This window comes from Pelophylax lessonae (genome assembly GCF_965119305.1).
Source record: "Pelophylax lessonae genome assembly, chromosome: 5".
Taxonomy (NCBI): Eukaryota; Metazoa; Chordata; class Amphibia; order Anura; family Ranidae; genus Pelophylax; species Pelophylax lessonae.
In genome coordinates, this window is record NC_138772.1 from 135,369,669 (window position 1) to 135,388,213 (window position 18,545).

General features: G+C 45.1%; 1 protein-coding gene across 1 annotated transcript in view; it reads left to right on the top strand.

The window, feature by feature from the left end:
• Positions 1-15,276: 15,276 nt before the first annotated feature.
• SNX10 (sorting nexin 10) overlaps positions 15,277-18,545 on the top strand; it is a 94,692-nt gene continuing 91,423 nt past the window's right edge. Inside the window, exon 1 of the mRNA XM_082258404.1 lies at positions 15,277-15,317. The gene's annotated coding sequence lies outside the window, so the exon portion shown is untranslated. The remainder of the gene's footprint in view (positions 15,318-18,545) is intronic.

The window sequence follows — 18,545 nt, forward strand, 5'->3', positions numbered from 1 at the left end:
GGAGGAGATTGGGACGTCACTCGCAGTCCCTGTCGGCAGAGCGTTCGGCTCTGTCGGATGATCAGCTGTCCTCTACTTTTGCTCGATTTCACATCATTCAAGTAAGAGGCTGTCTATGCTTAATAAAACGTTCTGTTATTTGGTTAATGCACTATGGTCTGCCCCTCTTTTTATTCACTATGGGGATCATTGTGATTAACTGAGACGAAGGGATGTCCATAGAGAGCGCTGTCCTGATCAAGATTTGCATTGCTGGGATTTGTTTGAGGCTGTTATATCACAGCCCTCAGGTGAGAGGCTTGTACCTCTGGTGGTGGATTGCACAGACTGAAAGCACTTTTTTCCTGTGTGTCATTACAGCACTGAGCACTTTCATCGGATTTCTCGTATTGGACTTTCATTACCCTTATACATTTTAGATATCGATTGTGCTTTTTTAGGACTCTTGGCTTTTATCCATTGATCTGTTTTTTAACCTTTTAAGCCAGGAGCAAGGCTGGGAGATCTTTGTGTGCCACCACTGCCCTTTCCAGAAGGACCCACAGTATCTGAGGCAGGGTCAAACCAAGCCATTGCCTGATCTAACAGTGCCGCTAAGTAATACGTTTTGAGGTGCGGAAGGCCGGTGCCCCTTGCTGCTCTAGATTTAATCAGCATAGAATACGGGATTTTCGGGACCTTGCCCCCCCATAAGAATTTCCTGAACAACTTGTCCATGTTATGAAAAAAGGATTCTGGTATCACCATTGGGAGTGTCCTAAAATAATACAAAATCTTCGGTAGAACCAACATCTTGAGAGCCGCTATGCGTCCCAACCACGACATTTCGTAGGATGCAATATGCGTTAAATCCTCCATACCAGTGTATTGCAATTTAGAGAAATTTGTATGGTATGTTTGAGACGTTGTTGCCACCAAAGATACACCTAAGTATGGGACAGATTTAGTGGTCCATTGAAAGGGGTACTGAACTTTAAGGAGCCGCAGCTCTTTGGCAGATAGAAAGGTCGGCAGGCACATGGATTTAGTCACATTTAGTTTGTAGTAGGAGATGGCTCCAAAGGCATCCAGTTGGCGCTGCAAGTTCCGAAGGGATGTTGTCGGGGAGGTCAAGGTAAGGATCACATCATCTGCAAAGAGCCCAATTTTGTGATCCCTGCCCCCTACCTTAATTCCAGAAATGCCTGTGTTGCTCCTGATGGCCTCCATAACTAGAGAAAAGATAAGTAGGGACAGAGGGCACCCCTGGCGCGTGCCGTTAGTGATAGCAAATCTGTCGGACAACGCACTCAACGTAAATACTCTGGCCGAAGGCGTTGTATACAATGCCGAAATAGCAGAGAACATAGGACCCTGAATCCCAAATTTACTCAATGTCGCCCTCAGGCACCCCCAGTGCACCCCGTCAAGTGCTTTTTCAGCGTCCAACGTTAGGAACACTGAGGGCACCTTTCGATTCTCAGCCATCTGCAGGAAGTCCAACATTCTCCTAGTACCATCCGGTGCCTGCCGACCTTTCACAAATCCTACCTGATCTGCCTTGACCAAGTAGGGGGTCACCTCAGCCAGCCGCACTGCCAATATTTTCGTGTATAGCTTTAAGTACGAATTTAGGAGGGATATGGGACAAAAGTTTTGGGGTGCATCGGGTGGTTTACCAGGTTTGGGAAGTGCAACTATGACAGCCTGCAGCATCTCCTCAGGGAACGAGGAGCGCTGCGCAGCCGCATTAAACATTTTGCATAGGTACGGAGGGTTTGCTGGAAAGCTTTATAGTACTCGGCTGAGAAGCCGTCGGCCCCCGGGGATTTGTTTGGTGGCAAGGATGATATGGCTTTCTGCACTTCTCCCTCCGTTATGGGGGGGTTCAAGGCTTGCAAAATGTGCTCTGACACAGTGGGAAGTTGTAAAGAGTCCAGAAAAGAAGCTATAAGAGATTCTGAAGGCTGCGGGGTAGACCCATCGTCTTTAAGATTATACAATGATTTGTAATAATTGGAGAACGCGTTAGCAATAGCAGTAGGATGGTGCACTAGGGTATTCGTTTTAGGATCCTTAATAGAAGACAGCTTAGATTTTTGCTGCCTCTTCCTTAGGAAGTTGGCCAGCATTTTACCCGATTTATTGCCCTGGGAGTAATAACGCGCTTTGGTAAGGAACAAAAGGTGCTGATGGTCTTCCAGAAGTTTGTGACGGACAAGCCGTCTACAGGCTGTAAGCTCTGCTAACCTCGGCGGGGTGGGATCCGCTTTATGAGCGGCTTCCAGGGAGCGGAGTTCCTCTAGTAGCAATCTCATAGCCTGAGCCTTCTCTTTCTTGACCCTAGAAGCCTGCTGGATCAAGAGCCCCCTAGCAAATGCCTTATGGGCACACCAAAGAGTGAAAACATCCATCCCCGGAGTATCATTATGCTCAAAGTATTCCCGAATCCGACCATCCAACCGCTCCTGATGGCCCACGTCCCGAAGCAAAGAGACGTTGTTACGCCACAGGTGGACGGGGGTAGTCATATGGGGCTCCGAGACCGGAGCATGGTCAGACCAGGACATTGTATGGATCGAGGATTTTTCAACCGCCCTCAAGAATTGCAAGTCAGCCACAAATAGATCCAATCTCGAGTAAGATCCATTAGGGGCTGAGTAATAACTGAAATCTTTATCCGTGGGATTAAGACAGCGCCACACATCATACAAGTCAGAGGAGTGCAAGAACTTTTGGAGGGTAGCCCTTGCCCTCCCTTGAGTAGGAGAACAATCAAACTGCGCATCCACAATACAATTAAAGTCCCCACAATACACTGTGAGACCCCTCTTCACACGGTCCACTTTTTTTTACCAGTGCTCTCAAAAATCTAAGCTGGCCGTGATTAGGAGCATAAAGATTAACAATTGTATAGGTAATGTTATTAATATCGCATATCAATATAAGATAGCGACCTGCTTCATCAGCAACCGTTTCATGCAGATGAAAGGCCACAGTGCTTTTAATTGCAGTTAGTACTCCCTTCTTCTTGGTATTACCAGAAGAGGTGAAGATATGGGGATACGACCTATCAGAACACCTAGGGGGCTTGGACCGTGCGAAGTGGGTCTCTTGTACACAAACAACATCTCCCCTCCCGCCAGAGAGACCTGCGCTTGAAGGGGCTATTAAGACCATGAGCATTAATGGTAACTATATTAATAACCATTTAAAGGTAATAAGGGAAAAGATAAGCGAACATGGCAGTCCACAATCGTAAAACAGCATAAAGATGGCCTTCAGTAGTAAGAAAAAAACAACTCCCATTGGGGAAAGATGAGAAAAAGTAGCATTGGTGCAAACAGTACCTGCAGTCCCTACATGAAAATACAGTTGAGAGGTAGATCTACTGCATCCGTCCTTGGTCACTCGGGTAATAGTTTCCAGATCATCGTAGAAAGCTTTGAGGCTAAAGAACTTAAAGTTAAAACAAAAGAGAACAAAAAAGGAGCATAGAACATATAAAGAAAGGTATGGGGTAAACCCCATCATGCAATAATATCGCAGGCACAGGTGGAGGGGGTATCAGCTCCGATCGCCCGGTCTCACCTGGACTCCGGCTCATCCAGGTAGTGAAGCACCAAAAGGTAAAATTTTAGAAAAGCAACAAAAAAAAAAAAAAAAAAAAAAGGGTTCCACAATAAAGAGAAGATCCGCAGTAGACCCATGGGTTAAACAGCATGGAAGGTCAAATGAGAACAAGGAGCTCATGTGTTGACCTTTCGCCATTCAGGTTCCAAACGAGAAGGTTCTGCTCGGGGAGAAGATTCCTGTGGGTCTGGCAGGAGACCTCACTTCTTGGTCAGTGCGAAGCCATCATCCACCGATCGGATAACGTGCGTGCGGCCATCTTTAACGATGAGGAGTTTGGTGAGAAATCCCCAGGAGTACGTCACTTGGTTGTTTCGGAGTAGTTTGGTCAAAGGGATCAGCTTCTTCCGAGCTGCCATGGTAAATTGGGAGAGATCAGCGTACACCGATAAGCCGTGATAAGGCTCTGGCAAAGGGGAGGTATTTCTGGCAAATCGCATGAGATCATCTTTAACATGGAAGAAATGGATACGTGCGATAACATCCCTTGGAATTTTATCAGGCAGATGTTGCGGCTTTGGTAGGCGATGCGCACGATCCACTACTGCTTCTGTAACTGGGGTATCAGGCATAAGCGCCAGCAGCATAGCCTGCACATAGGCTCTCAGTTCAGAAGGGGGGACTGATTCAGGAACCCCCCCCCCCCGCAGTTTTACATTATTGCGGCGGGCCCTGTCCTCCAGGTCCACCATTTTGCTCTGTAGGGCCTCCAAGTCGTCTCCCCTTGCGTTATGATCATCCACCAGTTAGTTGTGGGCAATGGAGAACTCCTCCATTTTGTTTTCAATGTGATCCACTCTGCCCCCAAGTTCCACCACTTCAGTTTTAATGCCGTTGACACAGGCCACAATCTCTCTATGGAATGCGCCGTTGATCGACATCAGCATGTTTTTCATGGTGACATCCGTGAGCGGTTGCCCTGTTGTGGGATACTCCTTAATATTGGCATAAAACTCCATTGTACTGTCTAGGGAGCCATGGCCCGTGTTATTGTACCCAGCGCAGCGGTGTGCTTCCGACCGTTTGGGTACAGTTTTTTGTGGGCTGTGGGATGGGGAGCCCCCCTGGGACGATTTGCTACTAGCGGAGGGTGAGAGTAAACCCGGGTCCCCCCTGATCCCTTGTGGCGATCCCCCCGAGGCTCCGGCACTTCCTGCCCTCGGGTAGGCCTCAGCGCCATTTTGAGACCTCGGAGTGCTGGTGGAGGAGAAGAATTCGGTTAACTTACGGGGTCCTCCGCGGGTTTTTCGCTTCCCCGTCGTTGCCACCAGGGTCCCTGAGTCCTATGAAGGTAAGTGGAGCCGGAGTCGCTCACCCTCGTCGCTGAATTTGTTGTGGAGAGACCGGGAGTGTCGGAGCTCTTTACTCACGCGGCCATCTCCGTCGGCTGCCGGCCACGCCCCCCCTGTCGCTTCCAAACCTTTCAAGCCCGCCTCAGGAGGTTCCAAGCGACACTAGTCTGGCAAGTCGATAGCGGGTTTCTCTAGACCTGCGGACAAGGCCCCTTCAGCATGTAGGTGCACTCTCAGACATACCTGGGGTGGGGGGGGGGGGACGGGACGTCTTTGTTTGTTTCTGGGCCGTGGACCTCTCTGGTGAACGACAAATGGGTCCACAAAGTACTTCCGACCTGCTACAAGATAGTTTCGTCCTTGTCCTCCGGAAAGGTTCTTTCCCTCCAACATGCACTTGTCCCCGGACTGGCTGCAAGCTCTCTTCAGGGAGGTGTAGGGCCTGTTGCTTTAGGGAGTGATTGTCCTGCTATCGGAACCGTTTCAAGGTTTTTATTTAAACCTATTTACGGTCCAAAAGAAGGAGGGCAAGGTTCGCCTGATTCTGGACCTCAAGGCCCTGAACTGTTTTGCGCAGGTACAGATATTCACAATGGAGTCCATTCCGCACGGTATAGGCATCCCTATATCAGGGGAATTTCCTGGCCTCTATCAAAGATGCTTATTTGCACATTTCAAAATGCCAGACACCAGCGTTTTCTCTGCTTTTCTGTGGGAAAGGAGCACTATCCGTTTGTGGCGTTACCCTTTGGTCTCGCTTTTGGCCCCGTTTTGACCGTTCCATACAAGGTCCCTTCAGAGGGAGATCCTGGTGAAATGGGACAAGTTTCCAAAGTCTCTGGACAACTGGATTAGTCTGAGCTGGGAAACCAGGGGTTCCCTGGTCTGGTGGCTTCGTTCTCTTGACTCTTCGGCAGGGCAAGTCTTTTCTACCCTTGTATTGGACAGTGGTCATGACTGATTCCTGTCTGTCCAGGTGGGGTGGTGTCCTGGGATCTGAGCTCCACTCAGGGCTATTGGATGCTGGAAGAATCCAGACTACTGATCAATGTCTTGGATCTTCGGGCGATCAGGCTGTGCGTGGATCACTGGATGGATCGGCTCTGGGAGTTCCCGGTGCAGATCCAGTCGGACAATACCACAGTGGTGGCTTATGTCAATCACCAGGGCGGAACAAAGTGTGTTGGCGGCTCAGGAGGTATCCGGCATTCTCTGGTGGGCAGAACACTTTGTTCTAACCTTCTCCGCCGTGCATATTCCAGGTATGGAAAATTGGCAGGCAGACTGTCTCAGTCGGCAGGCGTTGGACCAAGGGGAGTGGTCCCTTCATCCGGTGTTTCATCTGATATGTTTGCGGTGGGTCACTCTCGAGATGGACCTGTTGGTGTCTCAGCTCAACAGAAAAGTACCAAGGTCTGTGGCAAGATTACGAGAATCTCTGGCGGACACCACAGACGTCTGATTTATGCCTTTCCTCCCCTCAAGCTGCTTTCCCGACTTCTGTGCAGGTTTGAGGCCGAAGGGATTCCGGTCATTCTGGTGTCGCTGGTCTTGGTGCGTTGACCTAGTGCAATTGGTTACCTGATTGGCTTCTTGTGTTTAGCTTCGGGTTTTTTGTCCCACCCCTTATGTTTTTGGCACTGCTTGGGGGCGTCCCTGTGGTTTTAAATATGTAGCGCTTTGTCCGTCAATGAGCGAAAGAGAAAATATGATTTTTGTACTTACCGTAAAATCCATTTCTTTGAGTTCATTGACTGACACAGCACCCACCACTCTATGGAGTTTTGATGCTTCTGATACTGTTTGTAACTAAACTGAAGGCCTATAGCAGAGAGGGGGATTTATACCAGTTAGGACTGCCCATAGGCGTAGCCAAGTTGTTTTTTCTGCCTAGTGTCTTACTCCTGTAGGGGGCGATATAACCTTATATTTCTGAATATGGTACGCTGTGTCCATCTATGAACTTAGAGAAATGGATTTTATGATAAGTACAAAAATTCAATTTTCTACTGACTCTATTTAGCAATCGGACAGGGCACAACACTCTGGTTTGGCTCGGTTTTATTTTGCCCATTTCAGCCAGAGGACACCGCTTCTGAAAACCCAAGGTGAATTGTGATTCTTAATCAAATTATAATTTGTATGGAGAGCTACTTGCATAATAACTTGTAATAAAAGCATGATACATGTCTAATGTGGTTTAAAGTTTTGGGAAGATGATGTGGTGTTGATATTGCACTACATGACCATTTCCCAGGGCTTCTGCTTACTGAGTTGCCATTGCAGAAATATTTCTTATCCCACCCCCCCCCCCCCGCTGTATCCAAGCAATACCGGAACAATACACCCCCAAAGAGGGAACAGACCCTTTAGACAGCAGCCTGCAAAACTTTGCGGCCAAAAGAAACATCTGCAGATGCCAAAACATCCACTTTGTAGAATTCAGTGAAAGTGTGCACCGACGACCAGGTGGCCGCCTTGCAAACCTCCACCTTTGGGTGGAGTTGAACTTCAAGCATTGAGACTGATAATAAATATATGCTCTCGAACACTGTTGTCTAGTATCTTGTAATGCAAATAATTTTCCAGCAAATACATGAGTGATGCAGAATGTTTTTAGAAGCACCCTTCTAGTACACTAGGCAGTCTTTCCTAACCTAGAAACCTTTAGCATGACAACTGTGGTTGGCACCACTTTTTTTTCCCTTGGCCAAAATGTTCACTGTTGCTTTGCCTGTATAGTGGGCCCCAACAGACTTGATTAGGGCTGGACCACTAAGTGTCTCCATTCTCAGAGCAGTTTTTGTAGTTTTATCCTGAAATATTCCACGTTATTGTCAGTCAAACATAAGCCTGGAATAGTTAAAGGAATTGTAAAGGCAGAATATTTGTTTATCCTAATGCATTAAGATAAAAAACCTTCTGTGTGTAGCAGCCCCCCTAATACTTGCCTGAGCCCTATCTCTGTCCAGCGATGTCCACAAGTTCCTCAGCTGTCTGGGACTCTCATAGCAAGCTGCTTGCTGTGGGGGCACTTGATAGGAGGGGCCAGAAGCAGCAAAGAGGAGAAGAGGATCTAGGCTGCCCTGTGCAAAACCAACTGCACAGAGGAGGTAAGTTAGAACGTTTGTTTAGAAAAAAAAAAAATGTTTACAATCACTTTAAGTCCCGGTTCACACTTCCGCGACTTGTCAGGCGACTTGTCAGCCTGACAAGTCGCTGTCCATTCTGTGCTACGGGAACCGTTCTAATAGGAGCGACTCAAGTCGCTCCGACTTAGAAAATAGTTCCTGTACTACTTTGGGGCGACATCGGAGCGACTTGAATTGACTTCCATTATGTGAAGTCCGTGCAAGTCGCGCCTGAAGTCGGATCGCCATAGTGTGAACCGACACTAACGCAGCACTCCAGGAACTGGTTGATAAGTGTATCAATTTTAGCTAATTAAAGTTTCTCTCAGCAAGCTGCTTTTAAAAACATTTATGAAGAAACCACTAGGTGGTGCATGGATATTTACAGATAATTCGCTACAATCCCTAGGTCATCTATTTAACACATAAATACAAACCTTACCTGATAGTTTAACTAGGTATTACTATATGTAACTCTTTCATTACAGATATTGGGATTCATTTACTGAAGTTGCTTTTCCTTTTTTTGTCACAACATGCTAACCTAGATTATGCACCAGGCGATTTCTCAGGTATTCAGTATGGGTCTTAAAGTGATATCACACAATGTACAGGGTTTTAATCCCCCTAATAAGAGGCATAAGGCCTTCAGGCATTACAAACGGTTGGGAGCGGATATTATTCTCCTGCAGGAGACACACTTTGCTGAATCCAATAGCCTGAAATATTTTCATAAAACATATCAACAGTTCAGATGCTCTACTTATAGCAACAAAACTAGGGGGGTAGCCATCTTTATTCGCAAAACTATAATGTTTGACATCACCTCCTCTTTCTGCGACCCAGAGAGTAGATTCCTTATTCTGAGGGGTAATCTGAATGGGAAAAAAGTCACTATAGCCTCAATTTATGCCCCAAACAACTCCCCTTCGGCTTTTTTCTAAGTCATTTTTAGATACCCTAGCGAAATTCGAATCTCCACACATGATAGTTGGGGGGGATTTTAATTTAGTGGCACACCCATCATTGGACAGGATTCTTATAGTGTTTGTACGGTATAACTTTTGTGCAAACCAATCAATATATGCTTATTGGAATTTTTTTTTTCACCAAAAATATGTAGCAGAATAGGTTTTGGCCTAAATTAATGAGATTTTTTTACATTATTTTATTAGGTATGTTTTATAGCAGAAAGTAAAAAATTTATATATATATTTTTTCAAAACTGTTAGTCATTTTTTGGTCTACAGCACAAAAAAATAAAAACTGCAGAGGTGATCAAATACCACCAAAAGAAATCTCTATTTGTGGGAAAAAAGTAGGCATACATTTTATTTGGGTACAGTGTCGCATGACCATGCAATTGTAAGTTAAAGTAACACAGTACTGTATTGCAAAAAAATGGCCAGGTCATGAAGAGGGTAAAATCTTCTGGAGGTCAAGTGGTAAATAAACTTTTTGCTTATTGACAGTATGGTCGGGTTCTTTTGTCTTGCCTCCAAACACAATACCTATCCCAGTTTACTGTCAACTCTGTTTAGACCTAGGTGTTGAAAAACTTCCACTTTGTTAAAAGTATGATGCTTTGGTGATTGCCTCCTTTGAACACACAAATTATGTTTGTTAACGCACAGTAATACACAAACGTTTTGCAAAGAAACAATGGCAATGACATCTGATTGCAGAATCACTTTGTCACCATTGCTTTTTAGCTCCTGTTCACATTGAATAGGGCATTGAAATTGTGCAACTTCATCTGAAATCTGACAATTTCAAAGCTGCATGTATGTGTGACTTCGGGTGGGCTTTGAAAGACATCAGTGTGGCTCCATGCACAGATTTCTATTGTAGTGCAGGAACTACATTCGCAAATTGGTGCGGCGCCACAAAGTCGGCATCACACTGATTGGAACGGTGCCATTGCCGGCCATAGGCTGCGACTTGTCACGTGATTTGACCTGTCAAATTGCATGACACTTCACTCCAATGTGAATGAGGGACAAGATGTGGAAGTGCAAATATGAAACATTAAAAGTTTTCACAGTATTTATTTAATTGTATTTGATTTTTTCAAAATTTTCCATCAAAACAATTTTTCTTGTCAAACAATGGAATTGAATGCCAAAGAACACCAAATATAATGGCTTTCCTCCTATGAAATGACATTTTGGAATGTATAAATGTATTCTTTTCGTATGACTGGTTTTCTTCTGGGTCGTTCTTTCGTTTCCGCTCATGCGCTATCTAATGCACCAAAATTTTCCCTTACGAACACCATACTAATCATACGATTATCCTACAATGCGTTATTGGACGACAACATTTTTTTGTGCTTGCGCCATCAGATGAACTGTCGTGATCGGCTCTCGAAAAGCTGTGTACTAGAGCTGCATGATTAATTGTTAAAAAATTGCGATCTCGATTCACCCCCTCACGATCTTAAAACGGCTTGTCCTCGATTCATACAGAGCCGTTCTCTGCTCACTTCCTGCTGTCGAAAAAAAAAAAAAAGAGCCCCAGCAAATGTTTATCAACATTGTTAAGGCTGCGAGAAAACTATAAACACAATGTTTTACAATGTATCATTTCATTCCTTTAGATAAAAGGAATGAACTTCCCTCTGTAAGTGAGGGCAGTTTAACCTCCTGAAGACTAAGTGCCAGTTCACACTAACGTGGCACAACTTCGGGGGCGACCTGTGAAGTCACATGCAACGTGACTTCGGCGCGACTTGCACGGACTTCATATAATGAATGTCTATGCCTATGCAAGTCGCTCCAGGTCGCCCTGAAGTAGTACAGGAACCTTTTTCTAAGTCGGAGTGACTCCTATTAGAACGGTTCCTGTAGCACACAATGGACCGCGACTTGTCAGGCAAGTCGCCTGACAAGTCGCGGTAGTGTGAATGGACACTAAACCTTTCTCTGACATTTGTTGCTTACAAGTTAAAATTAGTATTTTCTTTCTAGAAAATTACTTAAAACCCACAAACATCATATATATATATACATATATATATATATAATTTTTTTTTAGCAGAGGCCCTAGAGATTAAAATGGCAATCGTTGCAATCTTTTATGTCACGCTGTATTTGCGCAGAAGTCTTTTAAATGCAGTTTTTGGGAAAAAATACACTTTAACCAGTTACGGACCGCCCGCCGCAGTTTTACTGCGGCAGACAGCCCCTCCTGCGCGAACCGACGTAGTGGTAAGTTGGTCGCGTGCCTGGTGCTGGGGGGCGGCACGCTCCTGCCCCCTCTACGCAGAAGGGATGCAGTTAGAAAGCACCCCCTAGGCATACACCTAACCCTTTGATCGCCCCTGAGTTAACCCCTTCCCTGTCAGTGGAATTATTACAGTAACAGTGTATATTTTTAGCACTGATTACTGTAGTAATCTCACTGTTCCCCCCAAAAGTGTCAAAAATGTCAGTTAGAGGTTCGATCTGTCCGCCACAATGTCGCAGTCCCGCTAAAAATCGCAGATCGCCGCCATTACTAGTAAAAAAAATAAAATAAAAATGACATAAATCTTTCTCCTAGTTTGTAGACCAAAAATATCTAGCAGAATACAAATTGGCCTAAAAGGATGAAAATATTTGATATTCACATTTTTTGGGGGGAATGTTATATAGCAGAATGTAAAAAAAAAAAAAAAAATTATTTTCAGAATTGTCGCTTTTTTTTTTTGTTTATAGCGCAAAAAATAAAAATTGCAGAGGTGATCAAATACCACCACAAGAAAGCTCTATTTGTGGGAAATAAAGGATATCAATTTATTTGGGTACAGCGTTGTACGACCGCACAATTTTACGTTAAAGTAACGCAGTGCCGAATCGCAAAAAATGGCCTGGTCATTAAGATGGCAAATCCTTCCAGTCCAGAACTGGTTAATTAATTAAACAAAAAACTAAACAGTAAAGTTAGCCCAATTTTTTTGTATAATGCAAGGCTCCTTTCACACACTCCGTCCGCCTTTCTCAGCGGGGGATCGATCCGCCGATCCCCCGCTGAGCAGGAGGATGACAGCTGTGTCTCTGCGCTGTGTGTGAAGACACAGCTGTCAGTTCCCCATGCATCTCTATGGGGAAAATCGGATGGGAACGGACCGTCGGTCCGTTCTCATCCGATCCCATCCGCTGGACGGATGGAAAATAGGGTTTCCATCCGTCCAGATTTGACGGATCGGATGTCAGCGGACATGTCTCTGCTGACATCCGATGCCCCTTAGAAATGCATGGGGGGACCGTTCAGATCCGCCAAAAAAACTGACAGGTGGATCTGAACGGTCCGCCTGTGTGAAAGGGGCCTAAAAGATGATGTTACACAGAGAATCAGAAACTTTATTTGAAAGTAAAAAAATCTTGATTCTCATTTTATCCAGAATCGTGAAGCTCTACCGTGTAAGAACGATCAGATTATCGTACGGTCGCTTCGAAAGAGGTGTATTTCGTACGATTTTCAGATTGTCTATAGGGGCCATTAGGCTCCATTCCCACCTGAGTGTTTTGTAAACTTGCATGTTTATGAAATGAATGAAAAATGCATGTTGTGTTTGCGATGCAATTCACTGTTATCGGCACCCCAAAAGCGGTGACCAAATGTGCCTTTTTCTGCAGGTAAAGATGAGTGCAGTGTAAAGCTACATGAGCTTCTTTGCCCCTCATAAGGCAGCCCATTGAAATAAATAGCCCGCCCTAGGTGTGTCACCAAAAAAACACATACAAAATTGTGTGTTGGAAAACTGAGGTGTGAATGAGCTTAGGCTGGCCATACACGATACAATTTTCCTAACAATTTTCTTGAAATTTAAGCCCCGTACACACGTACCGAATGTCGGCTGAACGATCGGCCGTCTTTTGTCCGGTGCTGTCCTGTCGGCTGAAAACTGCAAAAGACTGCACATGAATTTTGTCAGCCAACAACAGCCGACTGCAGAAGTGATGTCATGTGATGGTTAACTTTCCTTGTCTTTTTTCTTTTCTGAGCATGCCCAGTCTTGCTAATCGGCTGTTTGTCGGCCGAATTCTGTACTGACTGGCGAACAATCGGCCGTTCTGGTGTTGGCCAACATAAATTTTAATGCCTGCACGACAGATTCGGCCGAAAAGTCAGAGTCGGTTGTCGGAAGCATCATACTAACAAGCCGACAATCGGCCGATCGTTCGGCGGCCGAATATTTACGGCCGACAATCGCTACGTGTGTACGGGGCTTTACCTTCAACTATGTAGTACAAAGACCTGCCTAATTAGATAAAGTGAAAGTGTTGTTTAGCTTTGACCTCATATTATGTGGTTTGTGGTAAATGTAACAGAAAATTGTACAACAAAAGTTGAACATGTATGGCCAGCCTTAGGCTGGCCATACACTATACAATTTTCTTGTTCAACTTTCCTTTAGATTTACCAAAACCATGTAATATAGGGTCAAACCTAAACACTTTCAATTTGTATGCAGTCAGGCAGGCCCTTGCACTACATAGTTTAAGGTAAATTGAAAGGAAATGGAATAAGAAAATTGTATAGTGTATGGCCAGCCTTAGCGTTGCCACCTCATCCCTTTAATCCAGGACACAAATTAATTACACAGGTTCTGAGGCTAATATAAGGCACATAAGGCACTAAGTGAGTTTAATTACCACCTTAACCACTTTCCGCAAAGTGACGTAGGGGTAAGTCGGCAAACTTTGCGGTAGTATACCGGGATGATGCCTCTAGCTAGAGACACCATCCCGGTACCTTGGTTTACAGCCAACGGTCGGCTATCCGTTGGTAACGACCAATGCGGCTTGGGAGCCGCTCGATCGTTACCCGGGTGAGCGGGAGGGGACGTCCCCCCCCTCCCGCCGCCTTCCGTGACACGTCCGCCGGCTGGATTGAGTCCCAATCAATGCCGGAAAACGGCTTCGATCGGGTCTCCGATGACGTAACCCGGAGGCGGCGTCCATGACGTCACTTCCGGGTTACTGTTATGCAAAAGGCAGCAAATTTAAAAAACGGCTGTATGCAAAAACGCAGTTTTCGGCGTTTTGCATACATGGAAGTGTAGTGGATGGGTCTAGGGTCTTTTAGACCCTCGATCCCTCCATAAAGAGTACCTGTCACTGCATAATAGTGTCACAAGGGATGTTTACATTGCTTGTGACAGCAATCAAAGTGATCAGATTTTTCTTTTTTTTTTTTTAAAAAAAAAACTGTAATAAAGTTAAAAAAATAATAAAATAAATAGGAAAAAAAAAATTGTAGCCGCCCCCGTCACCGTTAGCTCGCTCACAAAAAAAAAACGTATACGGAAGTCGAGCCGCGAATGAAATCGCTGTTCAAACCACACATGTGAGGTATCGTTGCGATCGCCAGAGCGTGGGCAATAATTTAAAAAAAAGAGCTACACTCTAACTTTAAACTGGTAACCGTTAAAAAAATTTAAAGCGTTGCCTATTGAGATCTCTATTGACCGAACTTTGTCGACATCCTACGGGGGGCGCAATTTTAACCCGTAACATGTTGTGTATCTATTTACTTGGCGTGACATCATCTTTCACAATATACAAAAAAAAAAAAAATGGGCTAACTTTACTGTTTAGTATTTTTTAAATGCAGTGAAATGTGATTTTTCTACATTTGTCCAAAAAAATGGCGTTTTAAAGACCGCTGCGCAAATACCACGTAACAAAAAATATTGCAATGACCGACATTTTATTCTCCAGAGTTTTTGCTAAAAAAATATATATAATGTTTGGGGGTTCTAAGTAGTTTTCTAGGGAAAAATACTGATTTTATCTTGTAAAGTGATGAGGAGGTGACAACCCTACAATGAGCCCCCTGTGCAGAGGTTTGGTAATTTGTGCATTTCACCCAACATAGAGGAAGACTGGAGGAGGGCGATGGTGCCAGAGCAGAGACAGCCACCCCCAGATAAGGGACAGCTGTGAATGCAGCAGCGCCCAGAGTGGGGGATGGTGGTACATAGCAGGGGTCGATTGAGATTATTCACCTCTGCGCTCTTGTTTGCGGTTCTCTGCTTCCTCTTACAGTGACTCATTCCTTTCACATTCCTCACGTAAGCCTGCAGCAGAGCAAGACCCCTCCCACTATCTCCCCCCTCCCCCCGCTGTTTATGAATGGTTTCACCCAGCGTGGCTCTTCCGGAACGTGCAGATACAGAGAGCGTGCCGCCTGCCCGGTGGGCGTGGCCTGTGTCCTATCTCACCGTTCTCCTCACGTGACGTTGTTACACCGGTGGAGTCAGCTGGGGGCGCTCAGGGCGGATCGTGTAATCACAGTGAGTATCCCGTGCACCGAATCAATGGGCTCCTTGTAGCTGAACTCGGGTTCTCATCACCGGGCCAGATCGCTCACAGCTACTGGATACAATTGTTGTTTTGTTGTAGATAAAGCTGTCCTTGTACAGTGAGTGTTCCCACATCGTCTATGGAGACATTCCTGTGACGTCAGAGCTGCTTCTCTGATCATACCCGATACACCCCTTCTCTATAGGATGGAGGAGACCCTCATATACACCAACATTAAACTGCAACTCCACGCATCGCAATGAATGTCAAGTGTTCTGTGATTGGATAACATAATTGTCTGCCTCTCCGCCTCATCCAATCAGTGTTCTGGAAAAGATTTCCCCCCTGAATGACCAGGCCATTTGTTTGGGATTCGGCACTGCGTTATTTAACCACTTCAATACAGGGCACTCTCACCCCCTTCCTGCCCAGGCCAATTTTCAGCTTTTAGCACTGTTGCATTTTGAATGACAATTGCGCGGTCATGCAACACTGTACCTAAACCAAATTTATGTCACTTTGTTCCAACAAATAGAGCTTTCTTTTGGTGGTATTTGATCACCGCAAGGTTTTTTTCTTTTTTGCTAAACAAATAAAAAAAAAAAAAAAGACCGAAAAGTTTGAAAAAAAAATGTTTTTTTGTTTGTTATAAAATGTTGTAAATACGTTTTTTTCTCCTGCACTGATAGGCAGCACCGATGGGCACTGACAGGTGGCATTGATGGACACTGATAGGCAGCACTGGTTGGCAATAATGGGCACTGGTGGTTGGCACTGATAGGTGGCAATGATGGGCACTGGCGGGCAGCACTGATGGGGAGGGCACTGGTGCACTGATGGGGAGGGCACTGGCGGGCTCCCTGAGCCCTGATTGTCATCCCTGGTGGACATGGGTGGGCATCCCTGGTGGTTCTAGTGGCACCCCCCCAAGGGTCTACACTGGTAATCAATGCTCTGATTACCAGTACAACCCCCCCCCCCCCTGTCAGGAGAGCTGCAGATCAGCTCTCCTCTACTCGTGCCTGTCAGGCACAAACTAAGGAAAGCCGATCAACGGCTCTTCCTGTGTACTATGTGACCAACTGTGATTGGACACAGCTGGTCATATGGTAAAGAGCCTACCGATATTGGAGATGCAGTGTGTCAGTGATCGCCGCTCTGCGCACCCCCTGGCGGGCGCGCAGAGCGCATTATCCTGCCACCGTCATATGACGTCCGGTCAGGATAATGCAACCACATTCCCACCGTCATTTGCTTATAGGGCGGGTGGGAAGTGGTTAATTGACAATTGCGCGGTTGTGCGACTCTGTACCCAAATAAGATCGATGTCCTTTCCCCCCAAATAGAGATTTCCTTTGGTGGTATTTGATCACCTGTGAAAAAGAGCGCCACTTCTAAAAAAAAAAAAAAAAAAAATCACTTTCTGCTATATAACATTCCCAAAAAAGACGTAAAAATCTAAATAATTTTCATCATTTTATGCTAACTTGTATTCTGCTACATATTTTTGGTAAATAAAATCCTAATAAGCGTATTTTGATTGGTTTGCGCAGAAGTTATCGCGTCTACAAACTAGGGGAAAGATTTATCATTTTTATTTATTTCTACTAGTAATGGCGGCGATGTGCGATCTTTTTTTTTTGCGGGATTGCAGCAGACAGATCGGACCCCTAACTGACATTTTTGACACTTTTGGGGGGTACCAGTGACATTACTACAGTAATCAGTGCTAAAAATATGCACTGTTACTGTAATAATACTGGCAGGGAAGGGGTTAACCCTGGGGTGATCAAGGGTTAAGTGTGAGCGTAGGGGAGTGTTTTCTAACTGTGTGGGGCATGGGCTTGTAAAATCTATACAGAGACCTGTGTCCCTAAATAGGAGGAACACAGGCGCTCTGTATTGATTCCAGAGAGAACAATGGTCTACTGTGTTTACAACAGCAGCCCGCCGTTCTCTCTTCACGGGGAGCGATCGTGGGTGCCCGGTGGCAATCGCGGCCCCATAGTTCAGCTTCCCTGCTGGCGAGTGGTTGGCAAGTGGGTAATCGCTTTCCAACCGTATATAAGGCAGCTCTCCTGTGCAGGATCACATACCTAGTACATGATCTGCACACCTCTGCCACCCCGCCTTTGGTGCAATCGGCTGCAGCACGAACCAATCAGTGGGTGCCGGCTGCTGATTGGTCACTGGCACCTGACTATCTGCTCTGGAGTTTACCGAAAAGAGCCCAGTGTCGGTAAACAAACACAGGGCTCTCTTCTGACAGCAGGATTTTGTGCTGTTTTTTTCTTTCTGCAAAACACATTGCTTAGTAATAACCGAACACATGTGACACATGTTGGCCGCACATTTAACCCTTTGATCACCCCCGATGTTAACCACTTCCCAGCCACTGTCATTAGTACAGTGACAATGCATATTTTTAGCACTGATCACTGTATTGATGTCACTGGTTCCTAAAAAAAAAAAAAAAAAAAAAAAATGTCAGGTGTCCAACTTGTGCGCTGCGATATTGCAGTCCTGCTATAAGTTGCTGATTGCTGCCATTACTAGTAAAAAAAAAAATTCCATGAATACACCCCATAGTTTTTGGATACTAACTTTTGTACAAACCAATCAATATATGCTTTTTTTTGTTTTTACCAAAATATGTAGCAGAATACATTTTGACCTAAATTGATGAAGAAGAAATTACATTTTTTACTTGGATATGTTTTATAGCAGAAAGTAAAAAAGATTTACTTATTTTCAAAATTGTCAGTCTTTTTTTTTTTGGTTTATAGCAGGTATTTGTCAGTTAAAGTAACGCAGTGCCATATCGCAAAAAAATGGCCTGGTCACGAAGGGGGTAAAACCTTTCGGAGGTCAAGTGCTTAAAAATACAAGGCGTTCTGTGAATGGTGGCCACGCAGGATGAGCACCCCCATGTGGTTACTATGTAGAAGGGCAGTTGCACCAAAAGATGGCAGCCATCACTGTACAAGCTGGGGCTAAGGCAACATTCCCACTGCTCCATCCAATTACAGAACACTTCACATTCATTGAGATACCTGGATTTCTAATTAAATGTGTCTATATCTGTGATAACAAGTGGTGAATGGGGGGTAAGCGGACAGCACCTAGCCGCTCTCAGCTGCAGCAGAACTTTCTGATTCCTGCACCGGCCTAAATCCCCGTTATCAATGTAGCCTAATACAGTCCTCTACAGCTTCCAC